The sequence below is a fragment of the Haemaphysalis longicornis genome, unplaced genomic scaffold (genome assembly GCF_048455015.1).
Source record: "Haemaphysalis longicornis isolate Haplotype H1 unplaced genomic scaffold, Haemaphysalis longicornis Haplotype H1 scaffold_1, whole genome shotgun sequence".
Lineage (NCBI taxonomy): Eukaryota > Metazoa > Arthropoda > Arachnida > Ixodida > Ixodidae > Haemaphysalis > Haemaphysalis longicornis.
This window is the reverse complement of record NW_027526203.1, coordinates 466,156,193-466,178,312: the sequence shown is the minus strand read 5'-3', so window position 1 is coordinate 466,178,312 and position 22,120 is coordinate 466,156,193. Positions and strand designations below refer to the sequence as shown.

Here is a 22,120-nt window from a genome sequence, read left to right as displayed (position 1 = left end):
ATTGTGATAGTGTACCTTCCTTCACATGCGTGCTACCCATAGACGTGTTCAAAAACACCGCCAGCCTTCACCATCCCTTCTCGGAAGAGGGAAAAGGGCGACTGTCCCACCGACTGGTCACTGTCTGCTGGTGGTGTTGCGGTAGACCAGCCCGAACTTGCCTGTTCTCGAAACTGTGCAGTATGTACCTGGAGTATAAATCCTACTGACGTCACGAATACACCACTAAGTTTCGGTGCCTGCCTCTACCTTAACTACGTCCTGTCGCTCGTAGCATTTGTAAAGCTGCCCACTTACGATACCGAAGTGACAGAAGGCGCCTTGTAAACTTATAGAGGTAATTCCGTGCCTGCGAGGAATTTTTACGCCCCCCCCTCCCCCGCCCCTTAAGCGTTGATCTTAAGCTGTAAAGCTAAATAGGCGACTGCGGGATACTAGTAAAAGCCCCGATTGACACGTACCTGCAGACCGTCCGTATTTTGCTGTTACCGCTGGTTTCCATAATGCAAGAAAGTAAAGTTTGTCACCACCCGCCCCGGTGGCTCAATGGCTAAGGCGTTCAAACCCAAGGAAGCGGGTTTGAACCAAGTGGGGTGGCCAGCTTTTCAGATAGAGGTCGCTGAAAAGTGAAAATGCCTGCGTGTCGGGGTTTCGGCGCATGTTAACGATCCCTAGGTGGTCAAATTAATCCGAAGCGCTCCTCTCCGAAGCGTCTAGGTATAGCGGCGGCGCTTATAACGACTAAAAATGTCGCTACCTTGTAGTAGCTTTGGTATATGAAACGCACACTTTGCATACCCTTCGTAGATCCCAGAGCGGAGCCGAAAGCAAGATACAGATGGAGAACAAAAAAAAATGAAAAAAGAAAACTCGCCGACAACTACGATACTTCTAATACGAAATTCGAGAGCAGCTGTTTGGGTGTTTTTTTTTTTTTTAGTTTGCGATGTATTGGGGCAAATAATTTTAAAGAGGCAGCCATCTCGAGATGCGCGAGGTAGCGCGTAGGTGATGTGAGAGCGCGTTTCACAGCAGTCGCTGCAAACAGACCTCCATTTATGCAGCGCTACTCTAGCGCCATCTCTTAGTGGGTCTGTTAGCTCGTCCCGTGCATGGTTCCCTCTACTCTGTCGCCAGGCTGTCCTGCTCCACATCCCTTCTTATGCTTCTGCCATCTGCCGTACCACGGCCGCTCGATTGCTCGTGAGGCAATCACGTGGCCGTGGCCGTACCTTCCTCCGATTTCCCCCTCGCGCTCTCTTCAACATCACCGCCATTAATTTTCCGCTGTGCTCTGCGTTCTCGATTTCATGTTCCCCTATGGCTCCCATTCGTTCGGACACGTGAACGGCGACGGCGAAGTCGACGCGGTTCAAACAGCTGCTATTTAAACGCGTTCTCGTAAGTCTAGTAGCTTTACAGCGAAGCTCTATATGGTTCACTCCTCGGGACTTTTTCATGTCTTGGTCAGTCACCAGAATATGATTTAAGGCAAAGCCAACTTTCTCACGAATGCTCTATAACGCCCACTCTAGTGTAGATATTGTGGAAAAAAATCCCTGCAATGGCCCCTGAGACAACCCTATCTATCGTTACACCGAGTAAAATTTACACGGTGGTTAGCTAGCCATCGTTCGCGCGTAAAGCTGTTTACTTTTCCGACTAGCCTGGCAAGCCACCGTGTATGCCCACGTTCGTTGGTGCAAGTAAAACCACAATTACAATTACCGTAACATAATCAATGTACGGGCGTGTGCCGAAGTAAAGGCGGTACGTGGGACCATTCAATGATGATTTTCGCACCACGCCGACGCCGATCAGGAGCATGACACATGGAAGTTCAGTGATAGGAGATTCAGCCAGGTGGGGGTTAACCTCGAGACATGGAGTGGAGTGCCCGGCAGCTATGATAAACTTCAGTGGCCAGTCCTCCGTTTCTCTTTCTGTGGTCTACACGTGTGCGCTTCCTCAGCTAGGCGTGAAGAACAATGATGAACAAAAGACTGCGGCAAGACTCATCATGGCTGTGCGGTAGTGTCAGGTGCGCGAGAGTTATTCCCGACGCTCGGCTGAAAAGAGGTACCTGTCTCATGGACTCGCTCAGCCAGGACGGCTCGTTCTGGGTGACCTGAGCGACTCTGCTCTAGAGACGACCCTGTCTCGGGGCTGTCGGCGTGCGGGGACATCAATCGCAGCCTCAAGTTCGTCCGGCGAAGTGAGCAACAGCTGCGCCATCGGTTCATGGATGGTCGTGGCGCATGTTCTCCCAGACACGAGCGCGGAAAAGCACACGCAGCGCCACACGGCGGTGCTTGGTTCACGTCATCAGCCTCTATCACCATCAGCAGTGAGAAGTTGCTCTGGTGCTTTCGTGGTTAGGATAATTTAAACTTACCGAATAGTAGCAAATAACTGTGGCAATTCTAACCGTTTCAATTCAAATACTCAGTGCCACTTCACTCGGCAACGAAACCTGTAAGAATTCAGAAAACGTTTTTCGGACCCTGTGCTTTTAGCCATAACGAAGCATTTTTATTTTTCGCCACTTTTTTTTAATTAAATCACTTCATTGCTATCATCGTTTTCCGTCTAGAACGGTTTGGATTTAGGTCACCCGGTGCGCTCAATTTCAGAGTCCCTGAACCTCTCCCTGTAGGACAATCCACGTTTTTACTACTGTGCGTTATCATCATCGCGTGTTCTGAAAAGATCGCCCGTGTTCCCCATCATCGTGAATAGGCCCATGACCGAAGGGGCTCGAGACACGAGCATGGCCCGAGGCGAAGAATTCCAGGAATACAAGTACCGCCTTACTGCTACTACAATTACTACTGCTGCTCAGCCGTCTACACATTCACCTGGCGCTGCACGCGTTATACTCTCACGCTATTCAGATTCCCGGGCATATCATTATGTTCAACTTTTGGAGTAGAATGGCAAAAGTAGAAATGTATGATTGAACGCCGGAGACCGCCACGACGCTCCGCACTTTACATGCTGTAATGATGCCAGCGCCGATGCACCTCGTCGGGGCGATGACCCTCCTCCCTTCTTGTGGCTTGGTTACGTCCCCCCATCCGGTGGCGGAGTGTTTGTGGCCGACGACGGCGCCCGCGAAGGGCAGCCCTTTGGGATGGCCTTGCCGGCTACCTTCTACGCGGCGCTGGGAAGGACGTCCCGTGACCTTACTTCCTGTGTCTCCCGACCTCCGGGGGCGGACAGGTGGGAGCGGGGGTCAAAACCCTAATTGATACGTGTGTTTCTGCGCGGAGGCGGCTTCGCTTGCGCCGGCATGCGCAATTTTGCCGAGTTCGTCCGGAGCAGCCGCCGAGAGCGCACGCTGGCAGACTTGCTCCCGTGGTAGCCTCTGGGCGCCAGAGCTCCACGCATGTTTCAGCCAACCGCGCGGCGGTTCGGCACACTCTCGGCCTACGGGCTGTTCTCCATAGGGATGGTGCTGTGATAGCCCTCGTACGCGGCAGCGTATTTTATGTTAACCCAGTTATCCGCATCTTTTGTTGTTGGTATGCCCTGTAAATGCTTGTAAATAGACTTTTCTGAATCACGTATACCCCGTGCGTCTCGTCATCTGGGACTTTACTCCATCCCGACGACCGCAGCAATCTTCATCGACGAACCAACCTTTACTCATGCGTTCATATAATGAGGCTGTTCGCTAGGATGAGCAGCGGGCGAGAGCTCGACCTTGCATGTTGTGTCTCCGCAGGCGCTTACTCAATGCACAGAAACTAACCGACCGGCCTCGTGTTGCCGAGGGTATAGGCTAAACAAAAATCAGCATATCACAGCTATTTTCAAACTAAAAACCTAAGTCAAACTCAGTTTTATTTTCAGCATTACAATGTTGAAACTATTCCAATATACGGAATGCCAGAGAATTCTAATAGTGATGGTTCCTGGCGAGTAGCTTCGCTGTAAAAAAGGGAGAGGAACAACATAAAAAAAGACTAAAAGGAGGGCAAACATAAATAAGTAATCGATTCAAAATTAAAAAAAAAATGAGTAAAAACTTAGGATGGCGCACGCGTACGTACTCTACATGACCTTACCATTATTTCGATCATTTTTCGTTTTATAGCAAAGGTGCAGTGTCTATGGCTACTTTCTGAAAAGTTTTGCGTCCAGGAACTGAGTCGTGTCGAGAAAGAAAATTTAATCTTGCGGCAAAGCCAAATTTCTGCTGAATGCTCTGTTGCTCTCAATCTAGTGTAGCTACTTGGGAAAAAAAACACTGAAATTAACCGCTAGGACGACTCAACATTACTCTGAGTTGCATTTCCTTACCATAATTAGTTACTTCACAGTGAAATTGTAAACGTTACAAAATTACCGTCTGCTGTCGTTACATCGCCATCTACGGAGGGGTATGGTTACAGAAAAAATCTAAGCCATTTTCTTAAAGGGGCCATGCAGAAAATGCAAGTTTGTTTTGTTCGAAAGATTTCGTGTTTTATGTGGCCCCCAGCGCTTGTCCGGCAGCAAATGATGCCGCAATCACCGAGAAATTAATCAATTTAGGTTAAAATTTTCATTCTCCCGCCAAATCGTGTGTTTGCGTGACGTATTCATTGAAGTCATAACGGCGCGTATTAAAACGAAGTTCCACTGCGTCATTCCGTTCTGCAGCCTTGCTCGCCGTCATTCTTCCCAGATGGCGCTACGATACTCAGGCACGAACCGTTGGCCGCCGTTGCTTTGTTTTTGACCTAATTTACACCTGGCTGGCTTTTGTTACGGTAGAAAGTAATAGTTTTGTGAAACATGGGTCATCCTCATACTCATCATTATCATCATCATCACCATCATCACCAGCCTCTCTACGCCCACTGCAGGGCAAAGGTCTCTCCCATGGATCTTCAATTATCCCGGTCCTGTGCTAACCGCGACCTATTTATCTCCTCAAGCTTCTTGATATCATCTGCCCATTTAACTTTCTGCTGTCCCCTGCCACGCATGCCTTCTCTAGGGATCCACTCTGTTACCCTTAAAGGAGCCCTGAAGAGAAAACACAAGTTTCGTTCATTCGAAAGGTTGACTCGTTAGAATCATAACGACACCACTTATAACGCAAACTTCGCTCAAATAAGCTACATAATTAGGAAAAAAAGGAAATGACCATGCGACCCACCAGCTCATTTTCCGCAACAGAACCTATTATGTCACTCGAGAATGCTCTGCGATTGGGGGAGGCCGGCAAAAGCAAACGCATGTTAGGCAGGGCTTACAGTTTGCATAGCGAGCTATATGCCCGTGAAGCATACTGCACATTCTTTTTATGACAAAGAACGGTGGAGTAAACGGTTGAAGTTCCGAACGAACACGCAAGCGTGTGCGCCAATGCGTACGAAACTACCGCCGGCCGAGCTCGACATCTCGCCGTCGCGCAGACGAATTTTCGGGTTCGAGGCTCTTAGGGGCCAACGAACCGTTCCAGCACGTACAGCCGCGACCTTGCTTGGTATCTTAATCCCTTGACAGGAGGTTGGCCGTCATATCGCCAACCAGCAAAGGTAAAAATAGAAACGAGGGGAGTAAGAAACAGCAAGAAGCGACGAGATAGTGCCAGTCGTCGCATAAGTTTCGAATGGTGTTGGCTTGCTGCTGTCGTTACGAGCTCGTTTCTAGTTTACAACCGAGCTGAAAACTTCAGTTTTTTCGAGTACTTTACAATGAAATTTCGTTGCTGCGTTTTGAAATGCCCATGTAGTACGGGCAAATCGTCGAGGGAGTGCGACATCCCCGCCGGTGAAGAGATCTCCTTTCATGTGCTGCCAAACGACGAACCGCGGCGAAGCAAGTGGCTACGTTTTGTGAACTTTGCAAACGGAGGAGAAAGGGAGCTAAAGGAAGTGCGAGTGTGCTCGCTTCATTTCCGACGAAGTGATTACGGCAGGGACCCTTACGTTAGCTCACTCCTGGGACATGCTGGCGCTCGTCGCCGACTTCGTCAAATCGCCGTCAAAGCGCTCTGACCTTGGGGGAAATAATGCCGTACACACCGCGCATTGACGCTCGTATCTTTCTGGTCGGAGCAGAGAGCTCGCGTGAACGGCTTTCCATACACGACACCGGCCAACTGGCATAAGCGATACTGCTACTGAAATTGAACTATTATTAACCGTAATAAAAATACGGCACATACGTACCAGTCTGTATTCGTCTGTCGCGACGGGGGTGACGAGGCAGCGGTGCCGACGGCAGGGCGTTCGTCTGTTGTGGCTATCGCGGAATGGTCGCTTTTCGGTCCATCCGCGTATCCCACAACTCCTGCCACTCGTGCACTTAGAAGCATTGAGCGTTCAAGTGGTGTGAGGTTGTTAAATGAAAGCCCTAGCTCCTCGGCGAGAGTTTTGTTCTCCGGATCAGGCGATTCCATGACGAGGGCTGCGGGTGCACTAGGTTTTACTAGTATTTTTAAAATGGTTCCTGCCTGACTCCCGCGTGTGGGTGCTATATGGAGTCGACATACTAAGTATCTGTTTCATGGACCGGCTCGTATGACGCCATTGTTCACGTCACCAAATGTGCAGTTTTAGCGGGGGATTTAAAATTTTGGCTTAAATTGCCTTATTTCTCAGTGAATAAAGCATCATTTGCTTCCGGGAAAGCGCTTGGGGTACTATGAAACACCTAATCTTTCGAATAAAACAAACTTTTGTTTTCTCTTCATGGCTCCTTTAATGACCAACGGTTATCTTGCCTTTGCATTATATGCCCTGCCCACGTCCATTTCTTCTTAATTTCAACTAATATATTCTTAACCCGCGTTTGTTCTCTGACCAACTCCGCTCTCTTCTTGTTCCTTAATGTTACACCTATCATCTTCCGTTCTATTGCTCGCTGAGTCGTCCTCAACTTAAGTTGAACCCTTTTGGTGAGCCTCCAAGTTTCTGCCCCGTAGGTGAGTACCGGTAAGATGCAGTTGTACTGCAGTTTCTTCTTTTTGGACAATGGTAGGCTGTCATTCATTATCTGAGAATGCCTGCCGAATTCACTCCACCCTATTCTTATCCTTCTAATGATCTCTGCCTCATGGTTTGGATCCAGGTCACAGCTTGGCCTAAGTAGATATATTGGCTTACCACTTCTACTGCCTCGCCGCATATCTCAAACCGGTGTGCTTTTCTGGGGTTATTGATCGTTACTTTCGTTTTCTGAATATTAATTTTCAGGCCCACCGTTCTACGCTGTTTGTCCAGTGCGGTAAGCATGCTTTGCAATTCGTCCCCAGAGTTACTTAACAAGGCAACGTCATCAGAAAATCCGAGGTTACTGAGGTATTATCCATTAACTCTTACTCTCACCTGTTCCCAATCTAATGTTCTGAATACTTTGAATACTTCTTGTAAACATGCTGTGAATAACATTGGAGAGATTGTATCTCCTTGCCTGACGTCCTTCCTTATAGGTATTTTATTGCTCTCCTTATGGAAGACTATGGTAGCTGTGGACCCATTGTAGATATCCTCTAGTATTCTTACATAATGCTTATCTACACCCTGGTTCCGTAATGCCTGAATGACTGCTGAGGTTTCGAGCGTCTGTTCATGACGCAGTTGGGAGCGCGTTTCGTACCTCTCGTTGCGGCGAAAGAGTTCGTGGCTCGAATCCCGGCGCAGCCGCGTCAATCAAAACATGGGTATTGCTCGACAAACACGGTCACGTAAGAGGACGCACGTTCCCCCAGAAACTTTCTACTTTTTTAAAACCCCTGCCACTGAAGTGACGCTGGACCAACTCCTGGGAACATGCTGGGTTTTCAGGCAGCACAAGTTCGTCACATGAGGGCCCTCGGGTACCACCCAGGACGACCACCTGACCTTCGCCGCTGGACGCACGGTCCCCAATACCGGCCCCTCCTGGACTTAATTGTGGAGACTGGACTACTTGACTACATTTAGTTTATGCATTCTTGCGTAATAAAAAAAAGACAACGTACGTAGCTTACGCCAATCGGCCAGTGTCGTGTATACAAGACAACTCCAATGCGGTGGACTGCTGGGCAGCTCAAACAAGCATAGTGCGCCCAGTACCAACAGCAGCGCGCGTCGGTACTTCTATGTTTACGTGTATTTTTGTAACTTTCATTGTTTACCGCACCATTCTTACTGCTGTAAAATGAATATGAATTTAGACGCAAATAGCTCGTTCGGCAAGCTTATGAGCCCTGCCTAATTTGCGTTTGTTTTTGGCAGCCTCAGCCAATCGCACAGCTGGGCACACAAGCCAATCGCACAGCTGGGCACACATGACATCATAGGTTCTGTTGCGGGAAAAGTGTTGTCAGTATGATTCTAACGAGGCAACCTTTAGAATGAACTGAACTTGTGTTTTGTCTGCATGGTCCCTTTGAGTGAAAGGTGGTTAAACCGCGAAGCTCTCTCCCATGCAACCTGCGTCACAGTAAAAGTCCAAAATCCCCTCTCCGAAAATCCAAAATCCAAACTACCGATGTTCAAAGCCAACGTCCAGCCCCACACCACGAAGTTCCAGAGCCAAACTCCAACCCTGCTCAGAGAAAGTATTTCGTCATCATCATCTCTTTCCTGCGCTGGACCTGCAGTGTGTTTAAGGTTGGCTTTACTGCAGTGTATTTCATCATCACAATCGCTTTCCTGCAGTGTGTTTAAAGAGTATTACCGCTATGGTGTACAATTGGCTTTCCTCAGTGTATTTCATGGCCATCATCGCTTTCTTGCCGTGTGTTCAGAGTTACCTTTCCTGCAGTGCGTTTTGCTCGGACGCTCGACGCCACCAGTGAGGGACAGAAAGCATCGGTTTAAACGGCTGTAACTCTAGTTTATTCGAATCTCTTCCTAAACAAATTATATGACAATAAGCCGATAAGACGATTCCGACGTTTTGCCCAGCGAACACGTACTTCACGTACGAGCGCGCTTTTTACAGGCCAGTGCACGGGACACTGAGGGGCGCTGCCGTGTCGGTCGTGGCAGCACACCTTACGATGGAGGGGCTTGAGCAAGGCGCACTCAATTCGTTCGCCTAGGCCTACGCGCAAAACCTTTATACGGTATGTAGACGATCGTTTCAGCGTAATCAATGAGAAGGCGCTCACTGCACTCATAGCACACTTGAATAGCACGGATGAAGCGATCAAGCGTACGGTAGAAGGTGAGCAGCACGGCCAGCTTCCATTCATCGACGTCCTTGTCAAGAGCGAAGGAGAAACCTTGACGTTCAGCGTGTACAGAAAGAGCACCTACACGAATCGCTATCTGCATTTTAACTCTGTGAACCCTGCCTCCCACAAAAGGTCGGTAGTCGCCTCGAATGTGAGCCGTACGAGCAAGGTTTGCAAGAAACCGGAAGATCATCGCTGCCGACATAACAGCACGTGCATAGTGGCTACCCTGCAAGTGGCTACAGTGGCTCGTTTGTACGCTCCGTGGAACGTCAGCTAGAACGCCCTGCAACACGCGTCTCTCTCTCTCTCTCTCTCTCTCTCTCTCTCTCTCTCTCTCTCTCTCTCTCTCTCTCTCTCTCTCTCTCTCCGAGAATCGTGCTCCGATACCGCATGTACCTGGGATTAGCGAGCACTTGACGAGTGTCCTGCGCCCCTACAGTGCTCAGGCAGCGAACGTGCGTACCACAGTGTGGACCTTTAGACGCTGAACAACGTGCCGACGCCCATGTGTGAGTGTGACGCGGCTCGCAGGCTTCAACAGCGCACAGCGCGACGACGCACCGTAGTGCTTTTCCAGTGATCGTCGGCGATGTGAGGGAAAGACCAATTATAGGACTGCGGTGCTCGTGCGACATGGAGGATGCGGCGCGGTCAGAACCACTGATCTCCACTGTGGTCAGTGGTCAGTGGTCAGAACCTCTAGGCACGGGCACGGCCGTTGGATGAAAGGCGCACTGACGTGCGCTCTCATCCAGCAGCCGTGGCACCGGATTGTCTCGGCGGCCGTTCACGATGCCTGACTCATCGCGTCTGTGATTCTACGAGAGTGTTTTTGCTTGTGTTTGACTCGTCTGCTTCGAACGTGTCGGAGCTTGTTTTGGCCGTTGCATTGCATGGAGGCTATAAATAGGCTCTTTTTCTGACGAGCGTCAGTGCATCTTTGGCCATCGTGTTGGACGTTTCTCTGCCCGTTCAAGCTGTCATGTTTTAAGAACGACAGCGTGCTGCTTCCTGCGCAGCATCGCTTTTCTCCACTTGCCATGCATTAAACAAGTAAGTCTGGCATTGGCTCTTAATCGTCGGAAGGGAGGCAACTCCCCTGCAAGCCGCTTGCCAACAACGCTACCCCGAAAGGACGGGTGGTGGTCGTACGCCATCGCCCACGTAACAAAAGGCACTAAATCGTTTCAAGCGAAGCTTGCATTGGCTGACTAGTGTCGCCATCGGTTTTGCGGTTGGTGGCGTTCGGGAAAACTCCTCCGTGTCCCCCTTCCCTCCCTCCCCATCCGGGGCTGGCGGCCGGAATCTCCGGCTCCAACAAATGGCGCCATGGGCAGGCCGCTCTTGGTCAGCTCCGCCGGAGAGCAAACAGCCCTGAAAGAATGGCAACGGGAGCGGGCCCGTGAACGTGCGCGTGCTCGGCGAACAAACCATGAGTTTCGGCAAGTGGAAAGCCAGACGAAACGACAACGGCGGGCCGCTGAAGAGGTTCGTCAAGCAGCGGTTGGGCATTTGATTTTACGTAGATTTCACAAGGGATTGGTTTACGGTTTCACAGGGTTGGACAGGCTTCTCGAGCACCCCTGATCCCGGTAGGGGAGAAGTTGGTTTTGCTTCTTCAGCGGTATTACCAATTGCGGCTAATCGTCGCGGTGAAAGCGGACATCGAAGCTGTGTGTCAGAAGCGTCTGACCAGACCTTCAGTTAATTTGTTTGGGCCACTGCCATCGCTGCTTCCACGTCGGGGCATCCATTTTTTGGTCGCACCTTCTTCACCTTTCACACCAGAGTCACCCCGTCTTTGTGTGTGTGTGTGTGTATGTGTGTGTGTGTGTGTGTGTGTGTGTGTGTGTGTGTGTGTGTGTGTGTGCGTGTGTGGTGTATGTCTGCTTTTCTTTCCTTCGTCGTCGCGACGAAGGGGCGATCTTGTTTTCGGGGAAGGGTGACGTCAGCAGACGCGGAGGAGTAAGGGCCAGTAAGTGCCAACTGGGAGAGCATTTTCGGCACCGTTTATAACTCAGACGTCATGTCACATGACAGCGCTTGGTGACGTCATTGTGTGGCGCCAAGTTTGACGCTTTGCAAGAGCTGCCTTCGTGTTGGCTTTTTTGCATGGCATCAACCCTGTGCAAAGAAGCCTGGTTTGATTGTTGGGCTAGAATACATTTTTTGTTTAAAGCGCAGACAGACGATACACAAGAAGAGGACAACACGAGGACAACACGAGAACACGAAAACAAGAGGAAGTGTATTGTCTGTCTGCGCGTTAAACATGAATCAGAACCAACTAGCTCAACGTTCCGTTCTGCTACATTTTTGTACGCATTCAAACGGTGCTGAAATAAACTTACCTAGCGATTTCAATTTACGTTACGTTAGTTCATTTAGTATTTTGGAACATCACTTATTTCACAACGCAACACAAACACAAACAATGCAACAATACCATCCATAGCCTAGGGTTACTGTCCCAAGCTTTGGTAGCATCATTGTTGGTTTACCATAAAGAAAAAAAAATAGTAGTAGTACCCAGTCTTCTGTACTTAACTTTATAAAGAAAGTTAAAATTACTTAGTGAAGTACAACACAAGTCTGAAAAAAAAAAAAAACTAGACTCTCTCAAACACCAAAAGTACGTTTTTCCTGTAGTATGTACGCTTGTCCTGTCGTAGAACTTCAATAGCTTGAGTTATCCCTCAAATGAATTCTACATATTTAAAATGCATTGTTAATATTTTGGTAAAAAAATTTCAGTTTACGTGGACAAGAAAAATATCAACAAGTTGGGGAATTTGAAAAGGGTTATTCGATAGACACCCAGTTCTATACCTCCGCACAAAAACTTCATAGTGGTGCAAGCGTTCGTTATTACTGAGAATCATTTGAAAGTTTTTCCATTACTTGTGCGCAAATGGAACTTTTTACCAGTACTAATAGTTGAAGTCACTAACATATGAGAGGAAGCTTCCAACGTCGAATAAACTTCAGCTGAGGAAGAAGTGGCAAGCACCTGAAATGCAACCTGATGATGTAAACGAAAGTCTGACCTATATGCTTGTACAGCAGCTGCCCTGGATAGGTAGTGGTCGCAGGTTTAAACCCTGTGACCACTTAAAAAAGCTTAATTTCAATGTAACTGCAGGGGACACCAGGTTACACTTCTTACAAGGCATACGCAGAAATGGGAGAGCACAGTCATGACTGAAATCATAGTGAAGGCGGTAAAATCGCACCAAAATTAGTGTCGCCCAGTGGTCGTTCTCTTGTCCTTGTTTCTATTTCGCCAGTAATTACGCCTTATTCGCCGCCCAGCCATTCGCCGCCCAACACGATCCAATCGCCCGATGAAAGTCGCTGAATTTTCGTGTAAAACAAACCTCTTTAAAAATTCCTTTTTTCCCCGTACGTGGCATGAGTGGAATCTGTTACGTGCTGATGTTGTGCAATGTCCAGATCTCTCATCATTTCTTCGTCCCCTGTTGAATTCAGCATGATGTAGTCTTCTTGTGTAGTGGTTATCCTACTGATTGCACTTGTACAGTTCTTTTTCTTTTTTTTTCGGTTAAAGTGTTGTACCCATAGAAGGGTATTTTTATACTTTTATGTTATCCCGTTTTTTCTCTCTGTGTTGTATCGCCCACACCTACTCAAAGGCTGGAATCCAGGCTAGCAGGAACCTGTAAATAAAACAAATAAAATAAAAACACAGTGGATTGAAGGTTAGTATAGGACGTGGTTTCTGTACATGTCTACAACTCATTTTCAGGTGAGCTGCTGCTTTCGACCTCACTGAGCGTCCCAACAACGTGCCTGGAATGTCCTTCTCTGTAGCACGCCTTGTCAGCAAAGACTGTCTCTATGGCAAGGATAGACACAAAACACAGGAGAAGTCACAGCCCATGGCTTCCACTCAAGATCAGTGGGCCGCGTCAACTCTTGCCAAGCGAAAAAACTCAACGCACAGGGAATGAAAAAGAAATGTGAATACTATTCTGCTGAAAATTCTTGTTTAAATTTAAACGGGCCCTGAAAGGCGTTCTTAGCACACTAAATGAACTAGCGCAATCGTTAGATTTGGTCGTCAACGTCACCTGTGCGAAGTATTACTATTTTACGCGTGGCGGAAAGCTCACACTTTTGTTGCAAAGTTTGTCGCTTTTTTCTCATCCTTCCCTTCGTGTTTTTGGACGCCGCCATCTTCACATGTCTACGTCATCGATTCCCAGATGTTCGTCATGAGCTAGACATCCTGCTATTGGGCGACTTTTTCGCGAACTTCCGGCAAAGAGATGAGTCGTCTGCTCAGCGTCGGCTCGCCGGCTGATCTGTCAGCGTAGTGCCGGAGTGCTTGGACATTTTACGACAAACGAAACGAGTGTAAACAAACGCTTAACCGTTTGTATTGAATGCAACACGGCCATAACACGACATGGATATTCTCTTACCTGAGTACGTTTCATATAAAAAGCTTTGAAGACTCGTGACACTTCTTTCGTGCAATCGCAGAGAACGCCCTGAGCCGAATGCCCCGGTTTGACGCACACATTTTATTCAACTTCAAAACAATCCAGAGATGCATTTGGAACGAACACAACGTCACAACATGCGTTGCAAGTCTGAACCGCCATTGAGAGACGATGGGTTGCCTCCTCGTGCCCGTCGCAAATTCGGCACTCACCTGGCGCGCGGTTTGCGGGGACGAACAGCAAGTCACTTAACTCTGGCGCACAAGCCGAGATGGCTTTTAGCCACGCACACTGCACATACCCCATGCGAGGTTGAGTCGTACGTCGCTCGAAAAAGATAATCCAGAACATGGGAAGCACTATCCACCCGCAGAAACACAACGTCGCATTTCATCGCGAAACAAAGGCGTCCACAACACAGCACACACACCATCGCCTCCTGTAATGCCAAACGCATCTCGCACTTCCAAATGGGAGTGAGTGGTACGCCTACAGTGCCCACATGTCGCGAGGTGGGGCCCCGAGCTGAACCGGGATCACGGAACCATAACGGACTTCTAGAGTGGTTTGTGCCTTGTTGCCAAGGCAACCGATGTTTGAGATTGTCAAAGAAATGGCGCTCGCTCCAGCGCTAGAAAGCTCATAGCCGCGGCGGAGCATGTTTTGCCAACGTTGCCGCTCTCCACCACGCATCGCCCCAAGCTGAAGTGGTCACATGATTGAAGCGTTTTGTGCACGGGTTCTGTATCGGTTTAAAATGTATTTTTCACATGCCGCCGGCAGGAATTACGACCGCCTGAAAATAAGACCCGGCACCAGCGAGGCCACATCTGATACGGCGCTTTTTGGATAAACAGTGCTAAGTGCATCAAAGAGAACGAGCGCACGATCCTCCCCGTGCGGCTGCGACTTCACCGCCGATATAAAGTCACGTGCCGCCGATAGCAACTGCAGCAACGTACACCGCGAAAGGGCAAAGCCAGGCCGCCGCACACATGCGGCCAGATTTTTCGTTCGCTTTTCCAGCATTGAGAGGAGTGCGGGATTCATGGTGTCAACAAAGCTTGCCCGTAGCAGACGGCAGTCTGAGCAGTGCAATAGCGGAAGTACGTCACCGCTGAGGAGCGCAGCATCATGGGAGGCAAGGCTCTCGCGCCGTCAACAGCGGAGAGTTAGTCGAAAGGAGGAGGAAACGCGGAGCGACGATAATGCGCGGTTTTCGATTTACGATTTCTCAGCTAATACTCATCGCTTTAACAAAATTCTTTCGGGAGGAGATTGCTAATACATTGCTTTATTTGGTTAAATGTACATCTATGCATCGGCGGAAGGTATTTCAGGACCCCTTTAAGTAATGTGTAACACAGCTGACGTTGTGTTTTTGGAAAGCTAAAATCACCATTTGAACATGGAATGAGAGAAACAGTAGAAATACGGAATAGTAGCGAAGGTCTTTATGTAGCTAAGAAGTGGATGTGGCTCCTAAGTTCAGGAGCTAAATCACGCATGTAGGGAGAGGGGGGGGGCAGTGGGGCATCCTCTGTTAGTTTTGCAGTCATGCCAACAGTGAAACAACCTTGAGGATACCAGTGCAACACAACCACGTAAGGGTGAAGAGAGTGTATTGCGTCCCCTGGTTTTCCACGGATCACAGCGTGTCGGCATGCAAACAGAACATCCATCAAGTCTACACATTCCTCGGCAAGGCGACTTCCCTTTCTGCAGCCACTGCGCGGGGCCCCTTCTTTTTTGGGGGATAAACATGGCTTAGCTGCCTTAAAAAGGTCTCACTTGGTACTCAGAGCCCAGAGGTGTAGAGGACATTTCATCCTCATGTCAATAACCCTTCATACGAGCTACCTTCAGCCCTGCTCTGTTTTCTACGAGCAGTTTTATATATTCTCGTTACTATCCAAATATGCTTTTGTGCCATTATTTTGTACTCTAAAATGTGACCCAATTTGCTGAGTGAACCTGCTCCAATAGTTGGCCCTTAGCTTTTTGTCAAGCCAGAGCACATATTTTCTACGCATTTTTTTCATTACCAGGGCTCCACCAACCACGTTGGATCATTGCGCGCTGTCTCGAGTTCTCAGCTCCAGGAAAGAATGACAGTGCAATGCGAGACGTGTAGATTCACTCCCCCCCAAAAAAATAGGGGAATACGGGAGAAATAAACATCAGCTTCAAATATGTACTTCTGAACAAGCCAAACGCCGCTTGTCAACTAACAAAACCCTACTACCAGAGACTTAAGTTTCGCTAATTACGTTATGCAACCTTCTCATGTTTGCCATATGCCCTGTTTCTGTTCAACCTGGTAATTGCCTGGCAAGGGTCTTTCAAACGTGATATATTGTCAAGGTAATTAGCTGCTGTCGTTAAGTCAGCCATATGCTATTTTTGGCGTTTAGCTTTCTTGCAGAGCTTTGGTGTTCTGCAACCTATACTACTTAGACAAAAAGCTCTTTTAAGGGGCAAACTCCTTGCGCCACCACCACAAAAACAAACAAGGATTGAATTTTGCGCTCCCCTCGAAGTTTGTGCAGCTTTTAGCTCACACTATTTTGACCCAAGAAAACGTGAAAGTGTGGAGTGCCAGAAAAGACAAATACCGGACGAGGTGGCCGAGTGGTTAAGGCGTTGGACTGCTAATCCAATGGGCTCTGCCCGCGTGGGTTCGAATCCCATCCTGCTCCCAGCAGACAGCCCTGCGGCTGTACAGCGCCTCGGCCGTGGGGTTACTGATGTACGCGCTGCCGCTCGTCACCCTGCGGAGACCTAACTGGCGGCAACTGGAGGGCGACCATCGAAAGGGCGTCCGCGCCTGCCTGGGCCTGCCCCGAAACTCGCAGTGCGACAGGACGCTGGCCGAGGCAGGGGTGTGGACGCTGGAGATGACGGCCGAGCAGAGGGCCCTGGGCCACATTGACCGGCTGCGCCGAGCCGAGGGGGGCGGCTCCCTGCTGCAGCGGCTGCGCACCCACCGGCACTCGCGCATAGGGCGCATACTGGCCCGGTACGAGCAGGTGGTGGGCACCACAGACTTGGGGCCCTCAAGCGGCCCTCCGGACCTGGCGGCCGAGCTGCACCTGGAGATTCCGGGCCTGCGCAGCAAGCGGTGAACGCCCCACTGCGGGTTGCTGCAGCTGGCCCGGGCCGTCGTCCGGAGAGACCTGGAGGGCCGCACCCTGGCCTACTAGGATGGCTCTGTGCGGCAGCGGCAGGGCTCGTCTACAGCGGCCGCCATGATAGGGGAGGCCACCCGGTAGGCCCGGTTGCACTACGCCGCATCCTCGGCCACGGCAGAGCTTGTGGGGGTCCAGCTGGGCCTAGATCTGCTGCTGGAGCTGGAGCCCGCACCCGAGCGCTGCGCCCTGCTGTGCGACTCCCGGTTTGCTCTGCTGCGCATCCGGGAGGGCGACCCGCACTACCCTCTGGTTCGGGGCGTGCGCGAGAAGGCGGAGCGGCTGGCAGACAGGGGTGCCCGGCTGCGGCTGCAGTGGGTGCCCGGCCACATCGGGTTCGAGGGCAACGAGCGGGCGGACGAGCTGGCCGCCGAGGCCCACGAGCTGACGCCCTCGCCCACGGATGCCCAGGCAGCGGCGGACGACTCCCGCCTGCTTATACAGCGGCACGTGCGGGCACAGCACCCGGACCCACGGCTGGCTGCTGGAGAGGCCCCACCACCTGTGCGGGCCGCACGGCTGCCCCGACAGCAGCGTTCGGCAATCCTGCGCCTCCGCGTGGAGGCTGTGTGAACGGCAGAACGAAAGCACCGCCTGGAGCTGGCCGACAGCCCTGCCTGCCGGCACTGCCGCGCACCTGTCCAGTCCCTGCCGCACCTGCTCTTCGAGTGCCCCGAGTATGCGGCAGGGAGGCCGGAACTGCTGGCCGCCATGGGGGGAAGGGCTCGGCCGCTAGACGAGCTACTATGGCCGCCGGGCCACACCAGGGAGAGGGACAGCGTCCACGAGGCGCTGGGCGACTACCTGGATGCCTCAGGGCTCCGCCTTGCACTTGACTCCCTGGCCCAGTGACTGTGTGGACTTTTCCGGGTTCCTTTTTTTTCTTTTTTTTCTGGACCAGACTTTGTGTGGGTGTGTGAGTGTGTGTTAACTTGTAAATATGCCCCTCTCTCCCCTGTGTTCTGTAAATATCTCACCTCTATCATCTGTCTCTCCTCTCTCTGAATCTGTCATCCTCTGCCCCAACTCCCACACCAGCAGGCGTTCCGGTGTCCACCCCTAGGTGTGACAATTTACGCCTGCTGGTGGTCTTTCCTTTCCTTTTTCTTGACAATAAATTCATTCATTCATTACCCATGTGATTTAGAAGAAATTGACCATGTGTTACACACAGAACACTGTACACCTTGATGGATGAACCAAACACAACAACCCTACTGCCGCTAGAGAAAGCCATAACCACACCAGCGTTCATACAACAAAAATTTAAATTTATGTAAGCAGCTGTAACGTTGAACGAATTTTAGGTCTTCTCAGATGGAATAGAAATTTCTCGTTGTATAAGCTCATTATAATCGCATAGACTTGAACTGTTCCTACTTTGACGAAACATTGAACGAGGCAGTTCACACACCAAACAAACCAACGCGGTGGCCGCACATATGTCACGACACTTAGCCATTCCCCCAACATCAATTTAGCTTTAATAGTGCACTGACAACGGCTCACAACCGACAGACGATGTTATGAAGCAACACTGCGAACTGCAAGGGGCGCTCGGACGGAAAACGAGCACGCCAAGTTCCGCAGATCTGCTTGCAACTCTGTTCCGGCACGTCAGTTCCGGCGGCAACCCTCAGGATTCCTCGCATCCTCGCCTCGCCGAAGGCGGCAAGCCAAGAAAGTGGCTACCTCGGTGCTGTCACGTCACATTATGACGTCAGAGTTCCAAACTGTGCCAAAAATACTCTCCCAACGAGGCCCGCATGGCCGCTAGGCTGCGATGCCTAAGTCAGTGAGGGGGGGGGGGGGGGGTGAAGCTTCTTTAGCGGAAGTCGGTCGGTAGGTTCGCGGCGGCACGACCAGCGCCTTGGATAGGGGAACTTCTCATTCGTCCTCCTGAACCACAAAGCCGTCCACACTCCGCAGACCGGCCCCAAAAGCGAGCTTCCCAGCGAAGCCGTCTGGTCTTGAGATTTATTGTTGTCGGACTGTAGTGTTAAGGCCATCCACGACTAGGGTTAGCGTTAGGATTGTTCGGTAGTAGTCCTCGGTTCACGCAGGCCGTGCTCTGGAGTCTGGAGTCACTGGTCCGAATGGTTGGTTGTATTTCCTTGTAGCGTTTTGTAGTCCCCCCCCCTCCCCCTGTGTATTGTGTTCTTTTTTTTTGCCTTTGTACATATGACCATGCGCTAGCCGCCTCGCGCGCACGTGTTACCTCTCTGTATCCCGTCCCACATTTAGTGCCTGCGTGTAGGAGCCCCTATATTCACGAAGATGTATTCTGTAAGCGTCGACCGCCCTGCTTGTGGGTTCCATGCCTTCACAGTAAATGTTTTCCTGCAAAGCAGTATATATCTAACCCCCCCCCCCCCAACCCCCCACTCGGCGCCGCGTAAGGGCTCCTCCTCACCACCGTTGACATTTTCACAACTATTTTCCCCCTCGCCTCCACCGATGCCCCTTTGGCAAGTTGCGCAGTCCGCAGCTAACAGTGGTAGTGCGGTTATCAGGTGATTGTGAATAATAAGTAGAAGCACGGATGGGCGTGAAAAATACACTGACAATTATACTGCACTCCCTAATATGAAATTTGTGCGCAGCGCGAGTTGCAGTCTTCTCGGTAATGACATCTCACGGCGCATTTCTGCTGCGTCTCCGGAAGTGTTCGCGTGATCAGCGAACGTACGGCGGCGTGCGCTACTCTGCTGCTACCTCGCAGTGCGCCGCCGCCGCCGGCCAGCGTGTTGCAAATCATGTTTGAACCTCCCGCGCAAATGTCACGTGGTTCGGATTAGCCCCGCACAAGGGAGCAGCGAGCATGTTGTTGCATATCGTGTTTGAACCTCCCGCGCAAACGTCACGTGGTTTGGATTAGTGGAGAATGGAACAGCGTCTAGGGAAAGTGTCAGGGGGAGGGCGCTCCTTGGTGGCGACACAAGAAACATGTGTGAGGGAAAGGCAGGGAGAGAGATGACGCCGTAGCCGCACGTGTCGTACTATGCTTCACCTAGCGCATGGAGGAAAGAAAAGGTTAGGAGAGGCCCTGACGTCACATTTGTGAAGCCGAGTCCCGCCATGACTTGAGCCCACGGAGCCCAGCACTCTATCCCATCATACTTTGCTGTCTCCGGTTTGATTTGACTAACATGGCGTCGCCCTGCCCTCCCGCTTCGAAGCGAAAACAGCTTCGTCGCTAATTCCTCGCTGCGATATCGTGTTCTAAGCTGTTGATTTCGCCTTCAATTTGCCCATTCTAACCCTCACCCAAAGTTTCAATGGAAAAACGGCCTTCGTTTTTGAGATAGAAGGACGATTTTTCAGCTCTTAAGCCTGGCAAAGTAGCGTTTGTCGTTGTCATAGCAACAGGCTCGCGGGATGGCGAACGCAGACGCCTCCGACGGCAGAGTTTTCAAACTGGCCTAATTTAAAAACGTTTGTCGTAGCGACTGCGTTGGTTTGCAAGCGTAGCGAGGCAGCGACATACCAAGCGCCTTAAAAATTTGTCCGTTCTATTTGCCCAAATTTGGCCGCCGCAGTTGTAAACGAGTAAGCAACATTGTCCATGGGCTCAAGAAAAATGACGTAACTTCCTCCACACTTTTCGCAATGCATTGGGATGCTAGGGGCCTCTCCTGAGTATTCTTTCCTCCATGACCTAGCGTCTGGGGGCCATTTTGTTTCTGGCTTGCAGTGTTGCCATCTCTCCCCACGAAACCGCAGCCTGTTGTGACGAGTAGAGTGTGACGGCCGCTCTTGCGTCCGTGCAGCAGAGAGAGAAAGAGAGGAGGGGCGCCGAGAAGCCAAATGGCTGCGCCCATATGTAAACAAATATCACGTAGTGCCGACCGACAAATGAAAATCCTGGCGGCACATAACAATGACAGAAAAGATGTCGATACTCTAAAAGCCTTTATTTAGTGACGTTAACTTCACCATTCGCTAGACGCTCTCCGTTTTCTTTCTTTCATTGCTGCCGCGTTCGCTCACTCGGTTACGCGTAAATTAACAGGCGCCGCACCCTCGAAGCCCGAGTAACGGCTACCAAAGGGCTGCCCGCTAAAACCACCTAAAGCCGCCGTCGCTATTTCCACTCAAATGCACTTCACCAAGTAGCAGTGAATCCCTCCCGGTAGAAGAGGAATTCCCCCAGTTGGAACGCCGGCTTGTGTCAATATTTATTTTTCAGCTTGGAAGACCTTCCGAGCGACATTTTCGCCGCTGTCTTTCACGCCTAAGTATACGCCATCGCCGGTTCCCCGTTTATGCGTGCACGGTTTGCGGGTAGAAAAAGGTGGGCGTGTACGCACAGCTATGCTTCATGCCGCTACCGATTAAATTCCGGTTGTGCTGGTGGGAGATTTAGATGTCGAAATTACATGGCTCATAGCGGTTATTCGGCTGTCCTCCTCAATCGAGTGGTTCGGGCGTGAGTTGATGTGTTACACAAACATCTTGGCAGCAGCGGGGCAGCACAGCACAATCGCCTGACTTCCGCGCTTTTTGCAATCACCGTGCAGATACGAGAGACGGAACGACATCACCCGGCCGCCGCACGTGTGGAACAAGCACGCTTAAACACGTGATCATTAACAAGTCAGCGACACCCGCTTCACCGCATCGCCACCAGGGGTCATCGCTATAAAGCAAGGCCGCAGCGACGGACCAACCACTTGGCAGCAGCGGGGCAGCGCAGCACAATCGCCTGACTTCCGCGCTTTTAAAGAAGCCATGACGAGAAAACAAAAGTTTGTTTTATTCGAAAGATTAGGTGTTTCATAGTACCCCAAGCGCTTTCCCGGAAGCAAATGATGCTTTATTCACGGAGAAATAAGGCAATTTAAGCCAAAATTTTAAATCTCCCGCTAAAACTGCACATTTGGTGACGTGAACAATGGCGTCATACGAGCCGGTCCATGAAACAGATACTTAGTATGTCGACTCCATATAGCACCCACACGCGGGAGAAGATCGAGACGGTGGCCATTTTAAAAATACTAGTAAAACCTAGTGCACCCGCAGCCCTAGTCATGGAATCGCCTGATCCGGAGACCAAAACTCTCGCCGAGGAGCTCGGGCTTGCGTTTAACAACCTCACACCACTAAAACGCTCAATGCTTCTAAGTGCACGAGCGGTAAGAGTTGTGGGATACGCGGTGGACGGGAAAGCGACCATTCCGCGATAGCCACAACAGACGAACGCCCAGCCGTCGGCACCGCTGCCTCGTCAGCCCCGTCGCGACGGACGAATATAGACTGGTGCGTATGTGCCGTATTTTGATTACGGTTAATAATAGTTC

The 22,120-nt window shown here is 50.6% G+C and overlaps 1 protein-coding gene and 1 non-coding gene across 2 annotated transcripts in view; one reads left to right on the top strand and one right to left on the bottom strand.

The window, feature by feature from the left end:
* LOC144156213 (pseudouridylate synthase TRUB1-like) overlaps positions 1-22,120 on the bottom strand; it is a 356,387-nt gene that overhangs the window by 217,737 nt on the left and 116,530 nt on the right. The gene's annotated exons all lie outside the window — the stretch shown is intronic.
* Trnas-gcu (transfer RNA serine (anticodon GCU)) lies at positions 16,249-16,332 on the top strand. Its single transcript has one exon. It is a non-coding gene; the product is annotated as a tRNA-Ser (tRNA).